Consider the following 23,169-nt stretch of genomic DNA (forward strand, 5'->3'; position numbering starts at 1 on the left):
GCTGTAATTCTCACAGTATAAAAGCCAGAGTTCCCAAACTTGGCCCACTGGGTCGCTGGGTGACTGGGTTTAAAATTTAGAAAAAGTGGGCAGAGTCTACCACAGACAAATTTCAGCCATTCATTTAAATGGGAAAATGTAAAACTGCTGCCGCTTTTAGACAGTTAATAGCAGGGTCCTCAAACTTGGCACAGTTGGTCACCAGGGGACTGGGATTAAAATTCAGAAAAGTGGGTGGGGCCAAAACCAACCAGATTTCTTTCATTGATTTGTATGGGAAAAATAAAAAGGCTGCCATTCTCACATTATTGATGTCATGGACCTCGAATATCGCAAATGTGGTGCTGGGGGACATCAAGAATGAGAAGCTTAAGTTCAGTTACAATATACCTTTTAGTTTCAGAATAGAAGTCACCCAGCACTTCATCTACATCTGCAAGTGCACCAAGAGCTAACGCAACCTCCTCCATACTTTCTGTGGTCCCAACCACTCCTTCTCCTGAAGCACCCACAGATGTATCAACAGCAGCCTGCCCATCTGCCCCTTTCTCCTCCTGTTTATTCTCTTTACTTTTTATGTCATTTTCTACACAACTTTCTTTTTTTTCCCACATCCACATTTTCATTTAAAGAAACATTTTCAATCACTTCATCTTCAATTAACAAATTCACACTACCATTCTCATTTTGCATTATCTCAATATTGCCAAACACGGTATCACATTTGACTCTAGTAAGCTTTACTTCCACCTCCCTTCCCTTCCCATCACTCTGCATAAGCAAATCACAGTTCCCTTTGGCTAAGGATACAGTTCCCAAAACATTTTACCAATTTTGGACCCCTGTAACTCTGGTTTGCAGAGATGTAGGGACCCCATCTTTGGAATCCAAGTCTAACAATATGTCTTCTACCTGCATGAGACATTTCGTGAAATTCAGATGTTGCTAACGGCCATGGCTGTGATTTATGTACGTCAGCATCACTACCATTGAAATAGCCCAAATAAACAGGTTTTTGTGACCCTAGGCTATGACCTCTTTGGCCTAGGGGCCCGAAACTCACCAGTCATGTTCCCCCTAAGGGTCCCTACAATGCTAGAAAATTTGCCACTGCTGAGCAATTGCCCTTTGAAAAGATGTGAGATTTTGGAAAGTGAAATAGGGAGGCAATAAAAGCCTATGGGGGATTTTGCCAATTTTGGACCCCTGTAACTCTGGTTTGCAGAGATGTAGGGACCCCATCTTTGGAATCCAAGTCTAACAATATGTCTTCTACCTGCATGAGACATTTCGTGAAATTCAGACGTTGCTAACGGCCATGGCTGTGATTTATGTACGTCAGCATCACTACCATAGAAATAGCCCAAATAAACAGGTTTTTGTGACCCTAGGCTATGACCTCTTTGGCCTAGGGGCCCGAAACTCACCAGTCATGTTCCCCCTAAGGGTCCCTACAATGCTAGAAAATTTGCCACTGCTGAGCAATTGCCCTTTGAAAAGATGTGAGATTTTGGAAAGTGAAATAGGGAGGCAATGAAAGCCTATGGGGGAATTTGCCAATTTCGGACCCCTGTAACGCTGGTTTGCAGAGATGTAGGGACCCCATCTTTGGAATCCAAGTCTAACAATATGTCTTCTACCTGCATGAGACATTTCGTGAAATTCAGACGTTGCTAACGGCCATGGCTGCGATTTATGTACGTCAGCATCACTACCATTGAAATAGCCCAAATAAACAGGTTTTTGTGACCCTAGGCTATGACCTCTTTGGCCTAGGGGCCTGAAACTCAACAGTCATGTTCCCCCTAAGGGTCCCTACAATGCTAGAAAATTTGCCACTGCTGAGCAATTGCCCTTTGAAAAGATGTGAGATTTTGGAAAGTGAAATAGGGAGGCAATAAAAGCCTATGGGGGATTTTGCCAATTTTGGACCCCTGTAACTCTGGTTTGCAGAGATGTAGGGACCCCATCTTTGGAATCCAAGTCTAACAATATGTCTTCTACCTGATGAGACATTTCGTGAAATTCAGATGTTGCTAACGGCCATGGCTGTGATTTATGTACGTCAGCATCACTACCATAGAAATAGCCCAAATAAACAGGTTTTTGTGACCCTAGGCTATGACCTCTTTGGCCTAGGGGCCCTGAAACTCACCAGTCATGTTCCCCCTAAGGGTCCCTACAATGCTAGAAAATTTGCCACTGCTGAGCAATTGCCCTTTGAAAAGATGTGAGATTTTGGAAAGTGAAATAGGGAGGCAATGAAAGCCTATGGGGGATTTTACCAATTTTGGACCCCTGTAACTCTGGTTTGCAGAGATGTAGGGACCCCATCTTTGGAATCCAAGTCTAACAATATGTCTTCTACCTGCATGAGACATTTCGTGAAATTCAGACGTTGCTAACGGCCATGGCTGCGATTTATGTACGTCAGCATCACTACCATTGAAATAGCCCACATAAACAGGTTTTTGTGACCCTAGGCTATGACCTCTTTGGCCTAGGGACCCGAAACTCACCAGTTATGATCCCCCTAACAGTTCCTACAATGCTAGAAAATTTGCCACTGCTGAGCCATTGCCCTTTGAAAAGATTTGAGATTTTGGAAAGTGAAATAGGGGCCTAATGAAAGCCTATGGTGGATTTTACCATTTTTGCAATATGCCTTCTACCTGCATGAGTCCTTTGGACTCTTGGCTCACACCATCATCTCCAGATGCTGACTGCTCAGGGTCAGGATCCAGGGAGGTTTGTATAACGCCTCCCAAACCATCATGTATCTGCACAGCCCCTGACAACGGCAACACCCCCACAGGTAAAGTTTTAACGTATTTGCCACCATCTTTGACTGTTAGGGAAGCTTTATCATCTTTACATACATTATCCACCTCTGTCTTGGAAGATTCCCTCCCGACAATCACCTCCAAGATCGTATCTTCATCAACTTCAGGTTTAACATGCACAGCTGTAATTTGCTCAGTAGGTTGATGCATGGCAGGTAAGAGAGACGCCTGACCAGAAGGCTCCTCAGGCGTACTGCCTTTCTCCATAACCACGCAATCTCCCTCACCTCCGTTCAGATATTCATCATCACTGTTTGCTAACATGGCTTGGAACCTCTGACGACACACCAGGGCCTCACTCATAGGTCCCCCGTAAGCTTTCAGGCCCTCAAGCACCGCCTGCTGCTCACGGATCCTCTGTCTCAGGCTTACCAGTTCAGGGTCCATATTCAGAAAGCTCGATTGCCATTTCACTCCGTAGCGAAAGATTGCATTCTTTAGCTGGAACTTCAAAGTTTTTATCAAGAAACAGCATTCATCAACTGCGTGCACCCAAGCTACAGTGTCCTTCACAGTCAATGTTCCTCCCCTTCCCAAGCCAGTGGGATCAGGGTGCTTTGGAGCCGCCTGCTTCATCCTGAGACAGCCGGCCTGCAAGGTAGGCTCCTGCCGACGAAAGGCCTAAGCAGGGCCTTAAAGTTCGGACTATCTCCGCTCCTCCTGCACTGATGGTCGGACAGGCACACCACGGATAGGTCCTTTGAGCAGAGCTCCAACAGTCAATGCTCTCCCCTCAGTGATCCAGTTCAGACTGACAACCGCCTCACCAAACTTGGGTCACTTGGTCATGGGGTGAAGCTGAAACATTCTGTCACATTTTGGGGACCCAAAAAAGTGGGCGGAGCCACACACAACCAATCAGATTTACCCTATTGACTTCAATGGGAAAATGTAAACCGCTGCAATTCTCACAGTATTAAAGCCAGAGTTCCCAGACTTGGCACAGTGGATCACTGGGTGACTGGGTTTAAAATTTATAAAAAGTGGGCGGAGTCTACCACAGCCAATCAAATTTCAGCCATTAGTTTAAAAGGGAAAAATAAAAAAAATTGCTGCTGCTCTTAGACGGTTAGTGGCAGGGTCCTGACACTTGGCACAGTTGGTCACTGGGGGACTGGGATTAAAATTCATAAAAGTGGGCGGAGCCAAAACCGACCAATCAGATTTCTTTGATTGATTTAAATGGGAAAAATTAACAAGGCTGCCATTCTCACAATATTGATGTCAGGGCCCTCGAATATCGCAAATGTGGTCGCTGGGGGTTTCCACTCCAAGTTTAGAAAAAGTGGGCGGAGCCACCCGCAACCAATCAAATTTCATTCATTGATTTTTAATAGAAAACAATAAAACTGCTGTCATTTTTACACATTTTATTATAGCTATGTAACTATTATAGTACTAGTGTTGTTGTTGTCCAAGTGAGTAGGGGTCTCTCTCGGCTCTTCCTATGGTGGTTCCACACGGAATGGGGGCCGCACCCCTCCGGACTCCACAGCCTTCCAGTCTATGGAAATGAAGAACGGCTCTTCCCTCAGGTTTTTCATCTGATCTTTACGCGCTTCCTGGTTTTTACACAGTAGCTTCTCCAGGAAGTCTTTCAGTGTGGGGTCCATCTCCGGCGGGTAGTCTGGATAATTGTAATAAATGGAGTTTTTGATGACAGCCTCATCCTTCTCCCACTTGTCCATGAATGGGTGTTTGAGGCATGCCATCAAAAAAAGCATGATTCCCGTAGAGAAGAAGTCTACTGAGTGTTCGTAGTCCATCTCTAGGAACACCTCCGGGGCCATATAGTGCAAGCTCCCGTTACATCCTTCAACCATGTCATCCCCAAAGACATCTTGCACTGCCAGGCCGAAGTCAGCAATCTTTATGTTCCCGACTCCGTCCAGGAGGATGTTTTCCGGCTTGATGTCTCTGTGGATGACACCCTTGGAGTGGATGTACTCCAGGCCGATAACCATCTGCGCAGCAAACAGTCTCAGGGTCGTAATGTCAAATGGCTTGTCAGCATCATCTAGAAGTGTCATCAGATCTCCCCCGCTCAGGTACTCCATGGCAAAGCAGAGGTAATTCTTTGACTGGAATGTACCGTAGAGCTGAGTGATAAAGGGACCCTTCCCAAGGGTCTTCAATACCTGACACTCCATGAATATTTCCTCAGGGTCATTATACTTTATAAATGGCCTTTTCTTGACCATTTTAATGGCCAGCTGTTGGTCTCTGGCTCGGTGGGAAGCAAGGTAAACCTTGCCAAATGACCCCTCTCCAAGAAGTTTATGGAAGTTGAAGCTGCCCAAAGTCAGTGGCTTCCTGATGGTCTGGATTCCACTCGGGCCAGCTTCTTCCTCCTTTGCCACACGAGGTGAAACATCAGAAAGCTGATATCCCGGCGCTGGTTTCCCAGCTACTTCCTCCTCCACATGACCGGAATCATCAGCTCCTAAGTCCACATCGACAAAAGCTGAAGCATCCGACAACTGATATCCCGGCGCTGGTTCCCCAGCTGCTTCCTCCACCACATGACCGGAATCATCAGCTTCTTCCACTTCGCCAACATCCAAGGGGGAGACAGCCGATAACTGATATCCCAGCGCTGGTTCCCCAGCTACTTCCTCCACCACATGACCGGAATCATCAGCCTCTTCCTTCTCCTCCACATCCACACGAGGTGAAACATCAGAAAGCTGATATCCTGGCGCTGGTTCCCCAGCTACTTCCTCCACCACATGACCAGAATCATCAGCTCCTAAGTCCACATCCACAAAAGGTGAAACATCCGACAACTGATATCCCGGCGCTGGTTCCCCAGCTACTTCCTCCACCACATGACCGAAATCATCAGCTTCTTCTGCTTCGTCAACATCCAAGAGGGAGATATCCGACAACTGATATCCCGACGCTGGTTCCCCAGCTACTTCCTCCACCACATGACCGGAATCATCAGCTTCTTCCTTCTCCTTCACATCCACACGAGGTGAAACATCAGAAAGCTGATATCCTGGCGCTGGTTCCCCAGCTACTTCCTCCACCACATGACCAGAATCATCAGCTCCTAAGTCCACATCAACAAAAGCTGAAGCATCCGACAACTGATATCCCGGCGCTGGTTCCCCAGCTACTTCCTCCACCTCATGACCGGAATCATCAGCCTCTTCCTTCTCCTTCACATCCACATGAGGTGAAACATCAGAAAGCTGATATCCCGGCGCTGGTTCCCCAGCTACTTCCTCCACCACATGACCGGAATCATCAGCTCCTAAGTCCACATCAACAAAAGCTGAAGCATCCGACAACTGATATCCCGGCGCTGGTTCCCCAGCTACTTCCTCCACCACATAACCGGAATCATCAGCTTCTTCCGCTTCGTCAACATCCAAGAGGGAGACATCCGATAACTGATATCCCGGCGCTGGTTCCCCAGCTACTTCCTCCACCACATGACCGGAATCATCAGCCTCTTCCTTCTCCTCCACATCCACATGAGGTGAAACATCAGAAAGCTGATATCCTGGCGCTGGTTCCCCAGCTACTTCCTCCACCACATGACCAGAATCATCAACTCCTAAGTCCACATCAACAAAAGCTGAAGCATCCGACAACTGATATCCCGGCGCTGGTTCCCCAGCTACTTCCTCCACCACATGACCGGAATCATCAGCTTCTTCTGCTTCGTCAACATCCAAGGGGGAGATATCCGATAACTGATATCCCGGCGTTGGTTTCCCAGCTACTTCCTCCACCACATGACCGGAATCATCAGCCTCTTCCTTCTCCTTCACATCCACACGAGGTGAAACATCAGAAAGCTGATATCCCGGCGCTGGTTCCCCAGCTACTTCCTCCACCACATGACCAGAATCATCAGCTCCTAAGTCCACATCCACAAAAGGTGAAACATCCGACAACTGATATCCCGGCGCTGGTTCCCCAGCTACTTCCTCCTCCACATGACCGGAATCATCAGCTTCTTCTGCTTCGTCAACATCCAAGGGGGAGATATCCGATAACTGATATCCCGGCGCTGGTTTCCCAGCTACTTCCTCCACCACATGACCGGAATCATCAGCCTCTTCCTTCTCCTTCACATCCACACGAGGTGAAACATCAGAAAGCTGATACCCTGGCGCTGGTTCCCCAGCTACTTCCTCCACCACATGACCAGAATCATCAGCTCCTAAGTCCACATCCACAAAAGGTGAAACATCCGACAACTGATATCCCGGCGCTGGTTCCCCAGCTACTACCTCCTCCACATGACCGGAATCATCAGCTTCTTCTGCTTCGTCAACATCCAAGGGGGAGACATCCGATAACTGATATCCCGGCGCTGGTTCCCCAGCTACTTCCTCCACCACATGACCGGAATCATCAGCTTCTTTCTTCTCCTCCACATCCACATAAGGCAAAACATCAGAAAGCTGATATCCTGGCGCTGGTTCCCCAGCTACTTCCTCCACCACATGACCAGAATCATCAGCCTCTTCTGCTTCCTCCACATAAGGTGAAATAACCGATATCTGATATCCCGGTGCTGGGTACCCAGCTACTCCCTCCACCACATGACCGGAATCATCCGATACCACATATTCCAGTGCTAATGCAGAACGCCCGGTAGATGGGGCAGGTCTACAGCAGTAGAACAGTCTGCCCAAGAAAGCCCTGATAGAACGCACAGCTGCCTGGGCTCTTCCCCTAGCTGGTGGTTGTGGCTCTGGGTCAGCATTGGCAGCTGGCTGTACAGAGGGCTGCTGAACCTCAAGCCTGAGGTTCATTTTGCGGTGCCTTTTACAGCAGCGCAACATAGTTCACCAATGAGAATCTCACTAATGAGTAAATTGCTCGAGAGCAAAATCAATCGTCTTCACTTGTGCAAGTGGAGACAAAAGTGAGCCTCTCAATGCTCAACCTCTGCTTATATACACACACGGCTATTATGACATCACTTCCCTGACATCAACAGAGGTAAACATGGGGCTATTATGACATCACAAGAGGGGCTCGGTGGAAGCAGATAGGACTTTCCGGCACTTTCCATCAGATTTTATGTTATACGTCAACACTCAAAATACATAAAAGTGGGCAGAGCCAGAACCGACCAATCAGATTTCTTTGCTTGATTTAAATGGGAACAATTAAAAAGGCTGCCATTCTCACAATATTGATGTCAGGGACCTCGAATATCGCAAATGTGGTCCCTGGGGGTTTCCACTTCAAGTTCTGAAAAAGTGGGCGTAGCCACCAGCAACCAATCAAATTTCATTCATTGATTTTCAATGGAAAAATATAAAACTGCTGCCATTTTTACACGTTAAATGCCAGCATTCACAAACTTTGGAGTGTTAGTCACTGGGTGACTGTGGTTCACAAGTAGGAAAAAAGGGGGCGGGGCAACAACAGCCAATCAGATTTTAGCCATTGACCTTAATGAAAAATGATAAACCACTGCTAAAATCACAGTTTAAATGCTAGGTGTCCCAAACTTGGCTCAGTTATTCACTGGGTGACTGCGGTCAAAAACAGGAAAAGTGGGTGGAGCCACTAACATCCAATCAAATTTCACCTATGCACTTCAATGTAAAACTTTCAAATACTGCCACTCTCACAGTTTTAAAGCCAGAGGTCCAAAACTTGGCACAGACCATGACATGGTGGTTAATTTTAAAATTTAGAAAAATGGGCAGAGCTTAAAACAGCCAATCAAATGTTACCTATTGCTATTCAATGTCAATATATAAGTTGCTGTCATTCTTTTACTGTTACTGGCAGGGACTTCAAACTTGGCACAGTCAGTCACAGGGGGACTGGGATTAAAATTTGAAAAGTGGGTGGGGCCAAAAATAGCCAATCAGATTTTCCCTATTGACTTCAATGGGAAAATGTAAACAGCTGTAATTCTCACTGTATTAAAGCCAGAGTTCCCAGACTTGGCACACTGGGTCACTGGGGTTAAAATTTGACAAGGTGGGCGGAGCCACATACAGCCAATCAGACACATAGCCAACATCCTGTGGTTTCTTCAGAAACGACACCATCTAGTTCTTCTTATTATTATAGGCGCCCCCCCCCCCATTTTCTATACGCTACTCCTGTAACAGTTTTAGGGGTAGAAGCGCCAAACAAGCGAAGTACGTTGCTTGTGCTTTATTAAGCGATCGCACCCTCCGGGCCCCTGCGGCGGACCCCGGAAGACCCCTTTTTTCGTATTGACTTTGACAGGGAAAAATTTAAAATCACTGCCACTCGTACAATTTTGAAGCTACACTCCCCAAACTCGGACCACATATGGTTGGTGTCACCCCAAATAAAAAGATGTATTTTGGGGGCTCACCCCAAATTAGGCGGAGCTACCAGCGGCCAATGAAAATTTAGCAAATTTCTATACGCTACTCCTCCCAGAGTTTAAGGAGTAGAATTCTGAAACTTTGCACACTTGTTCGGCTCATACCCGAATAGGTTGCTTGTGCTTTTTTAAGCAATTTCACCCTCCGGGCCCCTGTGGCGGACCCCCAAAGACCCCATTTTTCCCATAGACTTTCATTGGAAATTTTGAAACTTTTGCCACTCGTACAGCTTTGAAGTTACACTCACCAAACTTGGGTCACTTGGTCAGGGAGTGAAGCTGAAACATTCTGTCACATTTTGGGGACCCAAAAAAGTGGGTGGAGCCACAAACAACCAATCAGATTTTCCCTATTGACTGCAATGAGAAAATGTAAACAGCTGTAATTCTCAAAGTATTAAAGCCAGAGTTCCCAGACTTGGCATAGTGGGTCACTGGGTGACTGGGTTTAAAATGTATTAAAAGTGGATGGAGTCTACCACAGCCAATCAAATTTCAGCCATTAGTTTAAATGGGAAAAATAAAAATTGCTGCTGCTCTTAGACGGTTAATGGTAGGGTCCTGACACTTGGCACAGTTGGTCACTGGGGGACTGGGATTAAAATTCATAAAAGTGGGCAGAGCCAAAACCGACCAATCAGATTTCGTTAATTGATTTAAATGGGAAAAATTAAAAAGGCTGCCATTCTCACAATATTGATGTCAGGGACTTCGAATATCGCAAATGTGGTCCCTGGGGATTTACACTTCAAATTTTGAAAAAGTGGGTGGAGCCACCAGCAACCAATCAAATGTCATTCATTGATTTTCAATAGAAAACAATAAAACTGCTGCCATTTTTACACGTTAAATGCCAGCATTCATAAACTTTGGAGTGTTAGTGACTGAGTGACTGTGATTCGCAATTAGTAAAAAAAGGGGGCGGGGTAACAACAGCCAATCAGATTTCAGCCATTGACCTTAATGAAAAATGATAAACTGCTGCTATTATCACAGTTTAAATGCCAGGTGTCCCAAACTTGGCTCAGTTACTCACTGGGTGATTGCGGTCAAAAAATAAAAAAAAGTGGGCGGAGCCACTAGCATCCAATCAAATTTAACCAATGCACTTCAATGTAAAGCTTTCAAATACTGCCACTCTCACAGTTTTAAAGCCAGAGGTCCAAAACTTGGCACAGACCATGACATGGTGGTTAATGTTAAAATTTAGAAAAATGGGCGGAGCTTAAAACAGCCAATCAAATGTTACCTATTGCTAATCAATGTCAATATATAAGTTGCTGTCATTCTTTTACTGTTAATGGCAGGGACTTCAAACTTGGCACAGTCGGTCACAGGGGGACTGGGATTAAAATTTTGAAAGTGGGCGGGGCCAAAAACAGCCAATCAGATTTTCCCTATTGACTTCAATGGTAAAATGTAAACAGCTGTAATTCTCACATTATTAAAGCCAGAGTTCCCAGACTTGGCACACTGGGTCACTGGGTGACTGGGGTTAAAATTTGGCAAGGTGGGCGGAGCCACATGCAGCCAATCAGACACATAGCCAACATCCTGTGGTTTCTTCAGAAACGACACCATCTAGTTATTATTATTAGCGCCCCCCATTTTCTGTACGCTACGCCTCCTACAGTTTTAGGGGTTCAAGCGCCACACTTTCCACACTTATTCGTCTTATAGTGAAGTACGCTGCTTGTGCTTTATTAAGCGATCCCACCCTCCGCGCCCCTGCGGCAGACCCCAGAAGCCCCCATTTTTCGTATTGACTTTGACAGGGAAAAATTTAAAATCGCTGTTACTCGTACAATTTTGAAGCTACACTCCCCAAACTCGGACCACATATTGTTGGTGTCACCCCAAATTAAAATAAGTATTTTGGGGGGCACCCAAAGTGGGCGGAGCTACCACCAGCCAATGAACATTTAGCAATTTTCTATACGCTACTCCTCCCAGAGTTTCAGGAGTACAATTATGAAACTTTGCACACTTGTTTGGCTCATACCCGAATAGATTGCTTGTGCTTTTTTAAGCAATCCCACCCTCCGTGCCCCTGTGGTGGACCCCCGAAGACCTTATTTTTCCCATAGACTTTCGTTGGAAAACTTGAAACTTTCGCCACTCGTACAGCTTTGAAGTTACTCTCACCAAACTTGGGTCACTTAGTCATGGGGTGATGCTAAAACATTCTGTCACATTTTGGGGACCCCAAAAAGTGGGTGGAGCCACAAACAACCAATCAGATTTTCCCTATTGACTTCAATGAGAATATGTAAACAGCTGTAATTCTCACAGTATAAAAGCCAGAGTTCCCAAACTTGGCCCACTGGGTCGCTGGGTGACTGGGTTTAAAATTTAGAAAAAGTGGGCAGAGTCTACCACAGACAAATTTCAGCCATTCATTTAAATGGGAAAATGTAAAACTACTGCCGCTTTTAGACAGTTAATAGCAGGGTCCTCAAACTTGGTACAGTTGGTCACCAGGGGACTGGGATTAAAATTCAGAAAAGTGGGTGGGGCCAAAACCAACCAGATTTCTTTCATTGATTTGTATGGGAAAAATAAAAAGGCTGCCATTCTCACATTATTGATGTCATGGACCTCGAATATCGCAAATGTGGTGCTGGGGGACATCAAGAATGAGAAGCTTAAGTTCAGTTACAATATACCTTTTAGTTTCAGAATAGAAGTCACCCAGCACTTCATCTACATCTGCAAGTGCACCAAGAGCTAACGCAACCTCCTCCATACTTTCTGTGGTCCCAACCACTCCTTCTCCTGAAGCACCCACAGATGTATCAACAGCAGCCTGCCCATCTGCCCCTTTCTCCTCCTGTTTATTCTCTTTACTTTTTATGTCATTTTCTACACAACTTTCTTTTTTTTCCACATCCACATTTTCATTTAAAGAAACATTTTCAATCACTTCATCTTCAATTAACAAATTCACACTACCATTCTCATTTTGCATTATCTCAATATTGCCAAACACGGTATCACATTTGACTCTAGTAAGCTTTACTTCCACCTCCCTTCCCTTCCCATCACTCTGCATAAGCAAATCACAGTTCCCTTTGGCTAAGGATACAGTTCCCAAAACATTTTACCAATTTTGGACCCCTGTAACTCTGGTTTGCAGAGATGTAGGGACCCCATCTTTGGAATCCAAGTCTAACAATATGTCTTCTACCTGCATGAGACATTTCGTGAAATTCAGATGTTGCTAACGGCCATGGCTGTGATTTATGTACGTCAGCATCACTACCATTGAAATAGCCCAAATAAACAGGTTTTTGTGACCCTAGGCTATGACCTCTTTGGCCTAGGGGCCCGAAACTCACCAGTCATGTTCCCCCTAAGGGTCCCTACAATGCTAGAAAATTTGCCACTGCTGAGCAATTGCCCTTTGAAAAGATGTGAGATTTTGGAAAGTGAAATAGGGAGGCAATAAAAGCCTATGGGGGATTTTGCCAATTTTGGACCCCTGTAACTCTGGTTTGCAGAGATGTAGGGACCCCATCTTTGGAATCCAAGTCTAACAATATGTCTTCTACCTGCATGAGACATTTCGTGAAATTCAGACGTTGCTAACGGCCATGGCTGTGATTTATGTACGTCAGCATCACTACCATAGAAATAGCCCAAATAAACAGGTTTTTGTGACCCTAGGCTATGACCTCTTTGGCCTAGGGGCCCGAAACTCACCAGTCATGTTCCCCCTAAGGGTCCCTACAATGCTAGAAAATTTGCCACTGCTGAGCAATTGCCCTTTGAAAAGATGTGAGATTTTGGAAAGTGAAATAGGGAGGCAATGAAAGCCTATGGGGGATTTTGCCAATTTCGGACCCCTGTAACGCTGGTTTGCAGAGATGTAGGGACCCCATCTTTGGAATCCAAGTCTAACAATATGTCTTCTACCTGCATGAGACATTTTGTGAAATTCAGACGTTGCTAACGGCCATGGCTGCGATTTATGTACGTCAGCATCACTACCATTGAAATAGCCCAAATAAACAGGTTTTTGTGACCCTAGGCTATGACCTCTTTGGCCTAGGGGCCCGAAACTCACCAGTCATGTTCCCCCTAAGGGTCCCTACAATGCTAGAAAATTTGCCACTGCTGAGCAATTGCCCTTTGAAAAGATGTGAGATTTTGGAAAGTGAAATAGGGAGGCAATAAAAGCCTATGGGGGATTTTGCCAATTTTGGACCCCTGTAACTCTGGTTTGCAGAGATGTAGGGACCCCATCTTTGGAATCCAAGTCTAACAATATGTCTTCTACCTGCATGAGACATTTCGTGAAATTCAGACGTTGCTAACGGCCATGGCTGTGATTTATGTACGTCAGCATCACTACCATAGAAATAGCCCAAATAAACAGGTTTTTGTGACCCTAGGCTATGACCTCTTTGGCCTAGGGGCCCGAAACTCACCAGTCATGTTCCCCCTAAGGGTCCCTACAATGCTAGAAAATTTGCCACTGCTGAGCAATTGCCCTTTGAAAAGATGTGAGATTTTGGAAAGTGAAATAGGGAGGCAATGAAAGCCTATGGGGGATTTTGCCAATTTCGGACCCCTGTAACGCTGGTTTGCAGAGATGTAGGGACCCCATCTTTGGAATCCAAGTCTAACAATATGTCTTCTACCTGCATGAGACATTTCGTGAAATTCAGACGTTGCTAACGGCCATGGCTGCGATTTATGGACGTCAGCATCACTACCATTGAAATAGCCCAAATAAACAGGTTTTTGTGACCCTAGGCTATGACCTCTTTGGCCTAGGGGCCCGAAACTCACCAGTCATGTTCCCCCTAAGGGTCCCTACAATGCTAGAAAATTTGCCACTGCTGAGCAATTGCCCTTTGAAAAGATGTGAGATTTTGGAAAGTGAAATAGGGAGGCAATGAAAGCCTATAGGGGATTTTACCAATTTTGGACCCCTGTAACTCTGGTTTGCAGAAATGTAGGGACCCCATCTTTGGAATCCAAGTCTAACAATATGTCTTCTACCTGCATGAGACATTTCGTGAAATTCAGACGTTGCTAACGGCCATGGCTGCGATTTATGTACATCAGCATCACTACCATTGAAATAGCCCAAATAAACAGGTTTTTGTGACCCTAGGCTATGACCTCTTTGGCCTAGGGACCCGAAACTCACCAGTTATGATCCCCCTAACAGTTCCTACAATGCTAGAAAATTTGCCACTGCTGAGCCATTGCCCTTTGAAAAGATTTGAGATTTTGGAAAGTGAAATAGGGGCCTAATGAAAGCCTATGGGGGATTTTACCATTTTTGCAATATGCCTTCTACCTGCATGAGTCCTTTGGACTCTTGGCTCACACCATCATCTCCAGATGCTGACTGCTCAGGGTCAGGATCCAGGGAGGTTTGTATAACGCCTCCCAAACCATCATGTATCTGCACAGCCCCTGACAACGGCAACACCCCCACAGGTAAAGTTTTAACGTATTTGCCACCATCTTTGACTGTTAGAGAAGCTTTATCATCTTTACATACATTATCCACCTCTGTCTTGGAAGATTCCCTCCCGACAATCACCTCCAAGATCGTATCTTCATCAACTTCAGGTTTAACATGCACAGCTGTAATTTGCTCAGTAGGTTGATGCATGGCAGGTAAGAGAGACGCCTGACCAGAAGGCTCCTCAGGCGTACTGCCTTTCTCCATAACCACGCAATCTCCCTCACCTCCGTTCAGATATTCATCATCACTGTTTGCTAACATGGCTTGGAACCTCTGACGACACACCAGGGCCTCACTCATAGGTCCCCCGTAAGCTTTCAGGCCCTCAAGCACAGCCTGCTGCTCACGGATCCTCTGTCTCAGGCTTACCAGTTCAGGGTCCATATTCAGAAAGCTCGATTGCCATTTCACTCTGTAGCGAAAGATTGCATTCTTTAGCTGGAACTTCAAAGTTTTTATCAAGAAACAGCATTCATCAACTGCGTGCACCCAAGCTACAGTGTCCTTCACAGTCAATGTTCCTCCCCTTCCCAAGCCAGTGGGATCAGGGTGCTTTGGAGCCGCCTGCTCCATCCTGAGACAGCCGGCCTGCAAGGTAGGCTCCTGCCGACGAAAGGCCTAAGCAGGGCCTTAAAGTTCGGACTATCTCCGCTCCTCCTGCACTGATGGTCGGACAGGCACACCACGGATAGGTCCTTTGAGCAGAGCTCCAACAGTCAATGCTCTCCCCTCAGTGATCCAGTTCAGACTGACAACCGCCTCACCAAACTTGGGTCACTTGGTTATGGGGTGAAGCTGAAACATTCTGTCACATTTTGGGGACCCAAAAAAGTGGGCGGAGCCACACACAACCAATCAGATTTACCCTATTGACTTCAATGGGAAAATGTAAACCGCTGCAATTCTCACAGTATTAAAGCCAGAGTTCCCAGACTTGGCACAGTGGGTCACTGGGTGACTGGGTTTAAAATTTATAAAAAGTGGGCGGAGTCTACCACAGCCAATCAAATTTCAGCCATTAGTTTAAAAGGGAAAAATAAAAAAAATTGCTGCTGCTCTTAGACGGTTAGTGGCAGGGTCCTGACACTTGGCACAGTTGGTCACTGGGGGACTGGGATTAAAATTCATAAAAGTGGGCGGAGCCAAAACCGACCAATCAGATTTCTTTGATTGATTTAAATGGGAAAAATTAACAAGGCTGCCATTCTCACAATATTGATGTCAGGGCCCTCGAATATCGCAAATGTGGTCGCTGGGGGTTTCCACTCCAAGTTTAGAAAAAGTGGGCGGAGCCACCCGCAACCATTCAAATTTCATTCATTGATTTTTAATAGAAAACAATAAAACTGCTGTCATTTTTACACATTTTATTATAGCTATGTAACTATTATAGTACTAGTGTTGTTGTTGTCCAAGTGAGTAGGGGTCTCTCTCGGCTCTTCCTATGGTGGTTCCACACGGAATGGGGGCTGCACCCCTCCGGACTCCACAGCCTTCCAGTCTATGGAAATGAAGAACGGCTCTTCCCTCAGGTTTTTCATCTGATCTTTACGCGCTTCCTGGTTTTTACACAGTAGCTTCTCCAGGAAGTCTTTCAGTGTGGGGTCCATCTCCGGCGGGTAGTCTGGATAATTGTAATAAATGGAGTTTTTGATGACAGCCTCATCCTTCTCCCACTTGTCCATGAATGGGTGTTTGAGGCATGCCATCAAAAAAAGCATGATTCCCGTAGAGAAGAAGTCTACTGAGTGTTCGTAGTCCATCTCTAGGAACACCTCCGGGGCCATATAGTGCAAGCTCCCGTTACATCCTTCAACCATGTCATCCCCAAAGACATCTTGCACTGCCAGGCCGAAGTCAGCAATCTTTATGTTCCCGACTCCGTCCAGGAGGATGTTTTCCGGCTTGATGTCTCTGTGGATGACACCCTTGGAGTGGATGTACTCCAGGCCGATAACCATCTGCGCAGCAAACAGTCTCAGGGTCGTAATGTCAAATGGCTTGTCAGCATCATCTAGAAGTGTCATCAGATCTCCCCCGCTCAGGTACTCCATGGCAAAGCAGAGGTAATTCTTTGACTGGAATGTACCGTAGAGCTGAGTGATAAAGGGACCCTTCCCAAGGGTCTTCAATACCTGACACTCCATGAATATTTCCTCAGGGTCATTATACTTTATAAATGGCCTTTTCTTGACCATTTTAATGGCCAGCTGTTGGTCTCTGGCTCGGTGGGAAGCAAGGTAAACCTTGCCAAATGACCCCTCTCCAAGAAGTTTATGGAAGTTGAAGCTGCCCAAAGTCAGTGGCTTCCTGATGGTCTGGATTCCACTCGGGCCAGCTTCTTCCTCCTTCGCCACACGAGGTGAAACATCAGAAAGCTGATATCCCGGCGCTGGTTTCCCAGCTACTTCCTCCTCCACATGACCGGAATCATCAGCTCCTAAGTCCACATCGACAAAAGCTGAAGCATCCGACAACTGATATCCCGGCGCTGGTTGCCCAGCTGCTTCCTCCACCACATGACCGGAATCATCAGCTTCTTCCACTTCGCCAACATCCAAGGGGGAGACAGCCGATAACTGATATCCCAGCGCTGGTTCCCCAGCTACTTCCTCCACCACATGACCGGAATCATCAGCCTCTTCCTTCTCCTCCACATCCACACGAGGTGAAACATCAGAAAGCTGATATCCTGGCGCTGGTTCCCCAGCTACTTCCTCCACCACATGACCAGAATCATCAGCTCCTAAGTCCACATCCACAAAAGGTGAAACATCCGACAACTGATATCCCGGCGCTGGTTCCCCAGCTACTTCCTCCACCACATGACCGAAATCATCAGCTTCTTCTGCTTCGTCAACATCCAAGAGGGAGATATCCGACAACTGATATCCCGACGCTGGTTCCCCAGCTACTTCCTCCACCACATGACCGGAATCATCAGCTTCTTCCTTCTCCTTCACATCCACACGAGGTGAAACATCAGAAAGCTGATATCCTGGCGCTGGTTCCCCAGCTACTTCCTCCACCACATGACCAGAATCATCAGCTCCTAAGTCCACATCAACAAAAGCTGAAGCATCCGACAACTGATATCCCGGCGCTGGTTCCCCAGCTACTTCCTCCACCTCATGACCGGAATCATCAGCCTCTTCCTTCTCCTTCACATCCACATGAGGTGAAACATCAGAAAGCTGATATCCCGGCGCTGGTTCCCCAGCTACTTCCTCCACCACATGACCGGAATCATCAGCTCCTAAGTCCACATCAACAAAAGCTGAAGCATCCGACAACTGATATCCCGGCGCTGGTTCCCCAGCTACTTCCTCCACCACATAACCGGAATCATCAGCTTCTTCCGCTTCGTCAACATCCAAGAGGGAGACATCCGATAACTGATATCCCGGCGCTGGTTCCCCAGCTACTTCCTCCACCACATGACCGGAATCATCAGCCTCTTCCTTCTCCTCCACATCCACACGAGGTGAAACATCAGAAAGCTGATATCCTGGCGCTGGTTCCCCAGCTACTTCCTCCACCACATGACCAGAATCATCAACTCCTAAGTCCACATCAACAAAAGCTGAAGCATCCGACAACTGATATCCCGGCGCTGGTTCCCCAGCTACTTCCTCCACCACATGACCGGAATCATCAGCTTCTTCTGCTTCGTCAACATCCAAGGGGGAGATATCCGATAACTGATATCCCGGCGTTGGTTTCCCAGCTACTTCCTCCACCACATGACCGGAATCATCAGCCTCTTCCTTCTCCTTCACATCCACACGAGGTGAAACATCAGAAAGCTGATATCCCGGCGCTGGTTCCCCAGCTACTTCCTCCACCACATGACCAGAATCATCAGCTCCTAAGTCCACATCCACAAAAGGTGAAACATCCGACAACTGATATCCCGGCGCTGGTTCCCCAGCTACTTCCTCCTCCACATGACCGGAATCATCAGCTTCTTCTGCTTCGTCAACATCCAAGGGGGAGACATCCGATAACTGATATCCCGGCGCTGGGTCCCCAGCTACTTCCTCCACCACATGACCGGAATCATCAGCTTCTTTCTTCTCCTCCACATCCACATAAGGCAAAACATCAGAAAGCTGATATCCTGGCGCTGGTTCCCCAGCTACTTCCTCCACCACATGACCAGAATCATCAGCCTCTTCTGCTTCCTCCACATAAGGTGAAATAACCGATATCTGATATCCCGGTGCTGGGTACCCAGCTACTCCCTCCACCACATGACCGGAATCATCCGATACCACATATTCCAGTGCTAATGCAGAACGCCCGGTAGATGGGGCAGGTCTACAGCAGTAGAACAGTCTGCCCAAGAAAGCCCTGATAGAACGCACAGCTGCCTGGGCTCTTCCCCTAGCTGGTGGTTGTGGCTCTGGGTCAGCATTGGCAGCTGGCTGTACAGAGGGCTGCTGAACCTCAAGCCTGAGGTTCATTTTGCGGTGCCTTTTACAGCAGCGCAACATAGTTCACCAATGAGAATCTCACTAATGAGTAAATTGCTCGAGAGCAAAATCAATCGTCTTCACTTGTGCAAGTGGAGACAAAAGTGAGCCTCTCAATGCTCAACCTCTGCTTATATACACACACACGGCTATTATGACATCACTTCCCTGACATCACCAGAGGTAAACATGGGGCTATTATGACATCACAAGAGGGGCTCGGTGGAAGCAGATAGGACTTTCCGGCACTTTCCATCAGATTTTATGTTATACGTCAACACTCAAAATACATAAAAGTGGGCAGAGCCAGAACCGACCAATCAGATTTCTTTGCTTGATTTAAATGGGAACAATTAAAAAGGCTGCCATTCTCACAATATTGATGTCAGGGACCTCGAATATCGCAAATGTGGTCCCTGGGGGTTTCCACTTCAAGTTCTGAAAAAGTGGGCGTAGCCACCAGCAACCAATCAAATTTCATTCATTGATTTTCAATGGAAAAATATAAAACTGCTGCCATTTTTACACGTTAAATGCCAGCATTCACAAACTTTGGAGTGTTAGTCACTGGGTGACTGTGGTTCACAAGTAGGAAAAAAGGGGGCGGGGCAACAACAGCCAATCAGATTTCAGCCATTGACCTTAATGAAAAATGATAAACCACTGCTAAAATCACAGTTTAAATGCTAGGTGTCCCAAACTTGGCTCAGTTATTCACTGGGTGACTGCGGTCAAAAACAGGAAAAGTGGGTGGAGCCACTAACATCCAATCAAATTTCACCTATGCACTTCAATGTAAAACTTTCAAATACTGCCACTCTCACAGTTTTAAAGCCAGAGGTCCAAAACTTGGCACAGACCATGACATGGTGGTTAATTTTAAAATTTAGAAAAATGGGCGGAGCTTAAAACAGCCAATCAAATGTTACCTATTGCTATTCAATGTCAATATATAAGTTGCTGTCATTCTTTTACTGTTACTGGCAGGGACTTCAAACTTGGCACAGTCAGTCACAGGGGGACTAGGATTAAAATTTGAAAAGTGGGTGGGGCCAAAAATAGCCAATCAGATTTTCCCTATTGACTTCAATGGGAAAATGTAAACAGCTGTAATTCTCACTGTATTAAAGCCAGAGTTCCCAGACTTGGCACACTGGGTCACTGGGGTTAAAATTTGACAAGGTGGGCGGAACCACATACAGCCAATCAGACACATAGCCAACATCCTGTGGTTTCTTCAGAAACGACACCATCTAGTTCTTCTTATTATTATAGGCGCCCCCCCCCCATTTTCTATACGCTACTCCTCCTACAGTTTTAGGGGTAGAAGCGCCAAACAAGCGAAGTACGTTGCTTGTGCTTTATTAAGCGATCGCACCCTCCGGGCCCCTGCGGCGGACCCCGGAAGACCCCTTTTTTCGTATTGACTTTGACAGGGAAAAATTTAAAATCACTGCCACTCGTACAATTTTGAAGCTACACTCCCCAAACTCGGACCACATATGGTTGGTGTCACCCCAAATAAAAAGATGTATTTTGGGGGCTCACCCCAAATTAGGCGGAGCTACCAGCGGCCAATGAAAATTTAGCAAATTTCTATACGCTACTCCTCCCAGAGTTTAAGGAGTAGAATTCTGAAACTTTGCACACTTGTTCGGCTCATACCCGAATAGGTTGCTTGTGCTTTTTTAAGCAATTTCACCCTCCGGGCCCCTGTGGCGGACCCCCAAAGACCCCATTTTTCCCATAGACTTTCATTGGAAATTTTGAAACTTTTGCCACTCGTACAGCTTTGAAGTTACACTCACCAAACTTGGGTCACTTGGTCAGGGAGTGAAGCTGAAACATTCTGTCACATTTTGGGGACCCAAAAAAGTGGGTGGAGCCACAAACAACCAATCAGATTTTCCCTATTGACTGCAATGAGAAAATGTAAACAGCTGTAATTCTCAAAGTATTAAAGCCAGAGTTCCCAGACTTGGCATAGTGGGTCACTGGGTGACTGGGTTTAAAATGTATTAAAAGTGGATGGAGTCTACCACAGCCAATCACATTTCAGCCATTAGTTTAAATGGGAAAAATAAAAATTGCTGCTGCTCTTAGACGGTTAATGGTAGGGTCCTGACACTTGGCACAGTTGGTCACTGGGGGACTGGGATTAAAATTCATAAAAGTGGGCAGAGCCAAAACCGACCAATCAGATTTCGTTAATTGATTTAAATGGGAAAAATTAAAAAGGCTGCCATTCTCACAATATTGATGTCAGGGACTTCGAATATCGCAAATGTGGTCCCTGGGGATTTACACTTCAAATTTTGAAAAAGTGGGTGGAGCCACCAGCAACCAATCAAATGTCATTCATTGATTTTCAATAGAAAACAATAAAACTGCTGCCATTTTTACACGTTAAATGCCAGCATTCATAAACTTTGGAGTGTTAGTGACTGAGTGACTGTGATTCGCAATTAGTAAAAAAAGGGGGCGGGGTAACAACAGCCAATCAGATTTCAGCCATTGACCTTAATGAAAAATGATAAACTGCTGCTATTATCACAGTTTAAATGCCAGGTGTCCCAAACTTGGCTCAGTTACTCACTGGGTGATTGCGGTCAAAAAATAAAAAAAAGTGGGCGGAGCCACTAGCATCCAATCAAATTTAACCAATGCACTTCAATGTAAAGCTTTCAAATACTGCCACTCTCACAGTTTTAAAGCCAGAGGTCCAAAACTTGGCACAGACCATGACATGGTGGTTAATGTTAAAATTTAGAAAAATGGGCGGAGCTTAAAACAGCCAATCAAATGTTACCTATTGCTAATCAATGTCAATATATAAGTTGCTGTCATTCTTTTACTGTTAATGGCAGGGACTTCAAACTTGGCACAGTCGGTCACAGGGGGACTGGGATTAAAATTTTGAAAGTGGGCGGGGCCAAAAACAGCCAATCAGATTTTCCCTATTGACTTCAATGGTAAAATGTAAACAGCTGTAATTCTCACATTATTAAAGCCAGAGTTCCCAGACTTGGCACACTGGGTCACTGGGTGACTGGGGTTAAAATTTGGCAAGGTGGGCGGAGCCACATGCAGCCAATCAGACACATAGCCAACATCCTGTGGTTTCTTCAGAAACGACACCATCTAGTTATTATTATTAGCGCCCCCCATTTTCTGTACGCTACGCCTCCTACAGTTTTAGGGGTTCAAGCGCCACACTTTCCACACTTATTCGTCTTATAGTGAAGTACGCTGCTTGTGCTTTATTAAGCGATCCCACCCTCCGCGCCCCTGCGGCAGACCCCAGAAGCCCCCATTTTTCGTATTGACTTTGACAGGGAAAAATTTAAAATCGCTGTTACTCGTACAATTTTGAAGCTACACTCCCCAAACTCGGACCACATATTGTTGGTGTCACCCCAAATTAAAATAAGTATTTTGGGGGGCACCCAAAGTGGGCGGAGCTACCACCAGCCAATGAACATTTAGCAATTTTCTATACGCTACTCCTCCCAGAGTTTCAGGAGTACAATTATGAAACTTTGCACACTTGTTTGGCTCATACCCGAATAGATTGCTTGTGCTTTTTTAAGCAATCCCACCCTCCGTGCCCCTGTGGTGGACCCCCGAAGACCTTATTTTTCCCATAGACTTTCGTTGGAAAACTTGAAACTTTCGCCACTCGTACAGCTTTGAAGTTACTCTCACCAAACTTGGGTCACTTAGTCATGGGGTGATGCTAAAACATTCTGTCACATTTTGGGGACCCCAAAAAGTGGGTGGAGCCACAAACAACCAATCAGATTTTCCCTATTGACTTCAATGAGAATATGTAAACAGCTGTAATTCTCACAGTATAAAAGCCAGAGTTCCCAAACTTGGCCGACTGGGTCGCTGGGTGACTGGGTTTAAAATTTAGAAAAAGTGGGCAGAGTCTACCACAGACAAATTTCAGCCATTCATTTAAATGGGAAAATGTAAAACTGCTGCCGCTTTTAGACAGTTAATAGCAGGGTCCTCAAACTT

This window comes from Hyperolius riggenbachi, chromosome 8, assembly GCF_040937935.1.
Source record: "Hyperolius riggenbachi isolate aHypRig1 chromosome 8, aHypRig1.pri, whole genome shotgun sequence".
NCBI lineage: Eukaryota > Metazoa > Chordata > Amphibia > Anura > Hyperoliidae > Hyperolius > Hyperolius riggenbachi.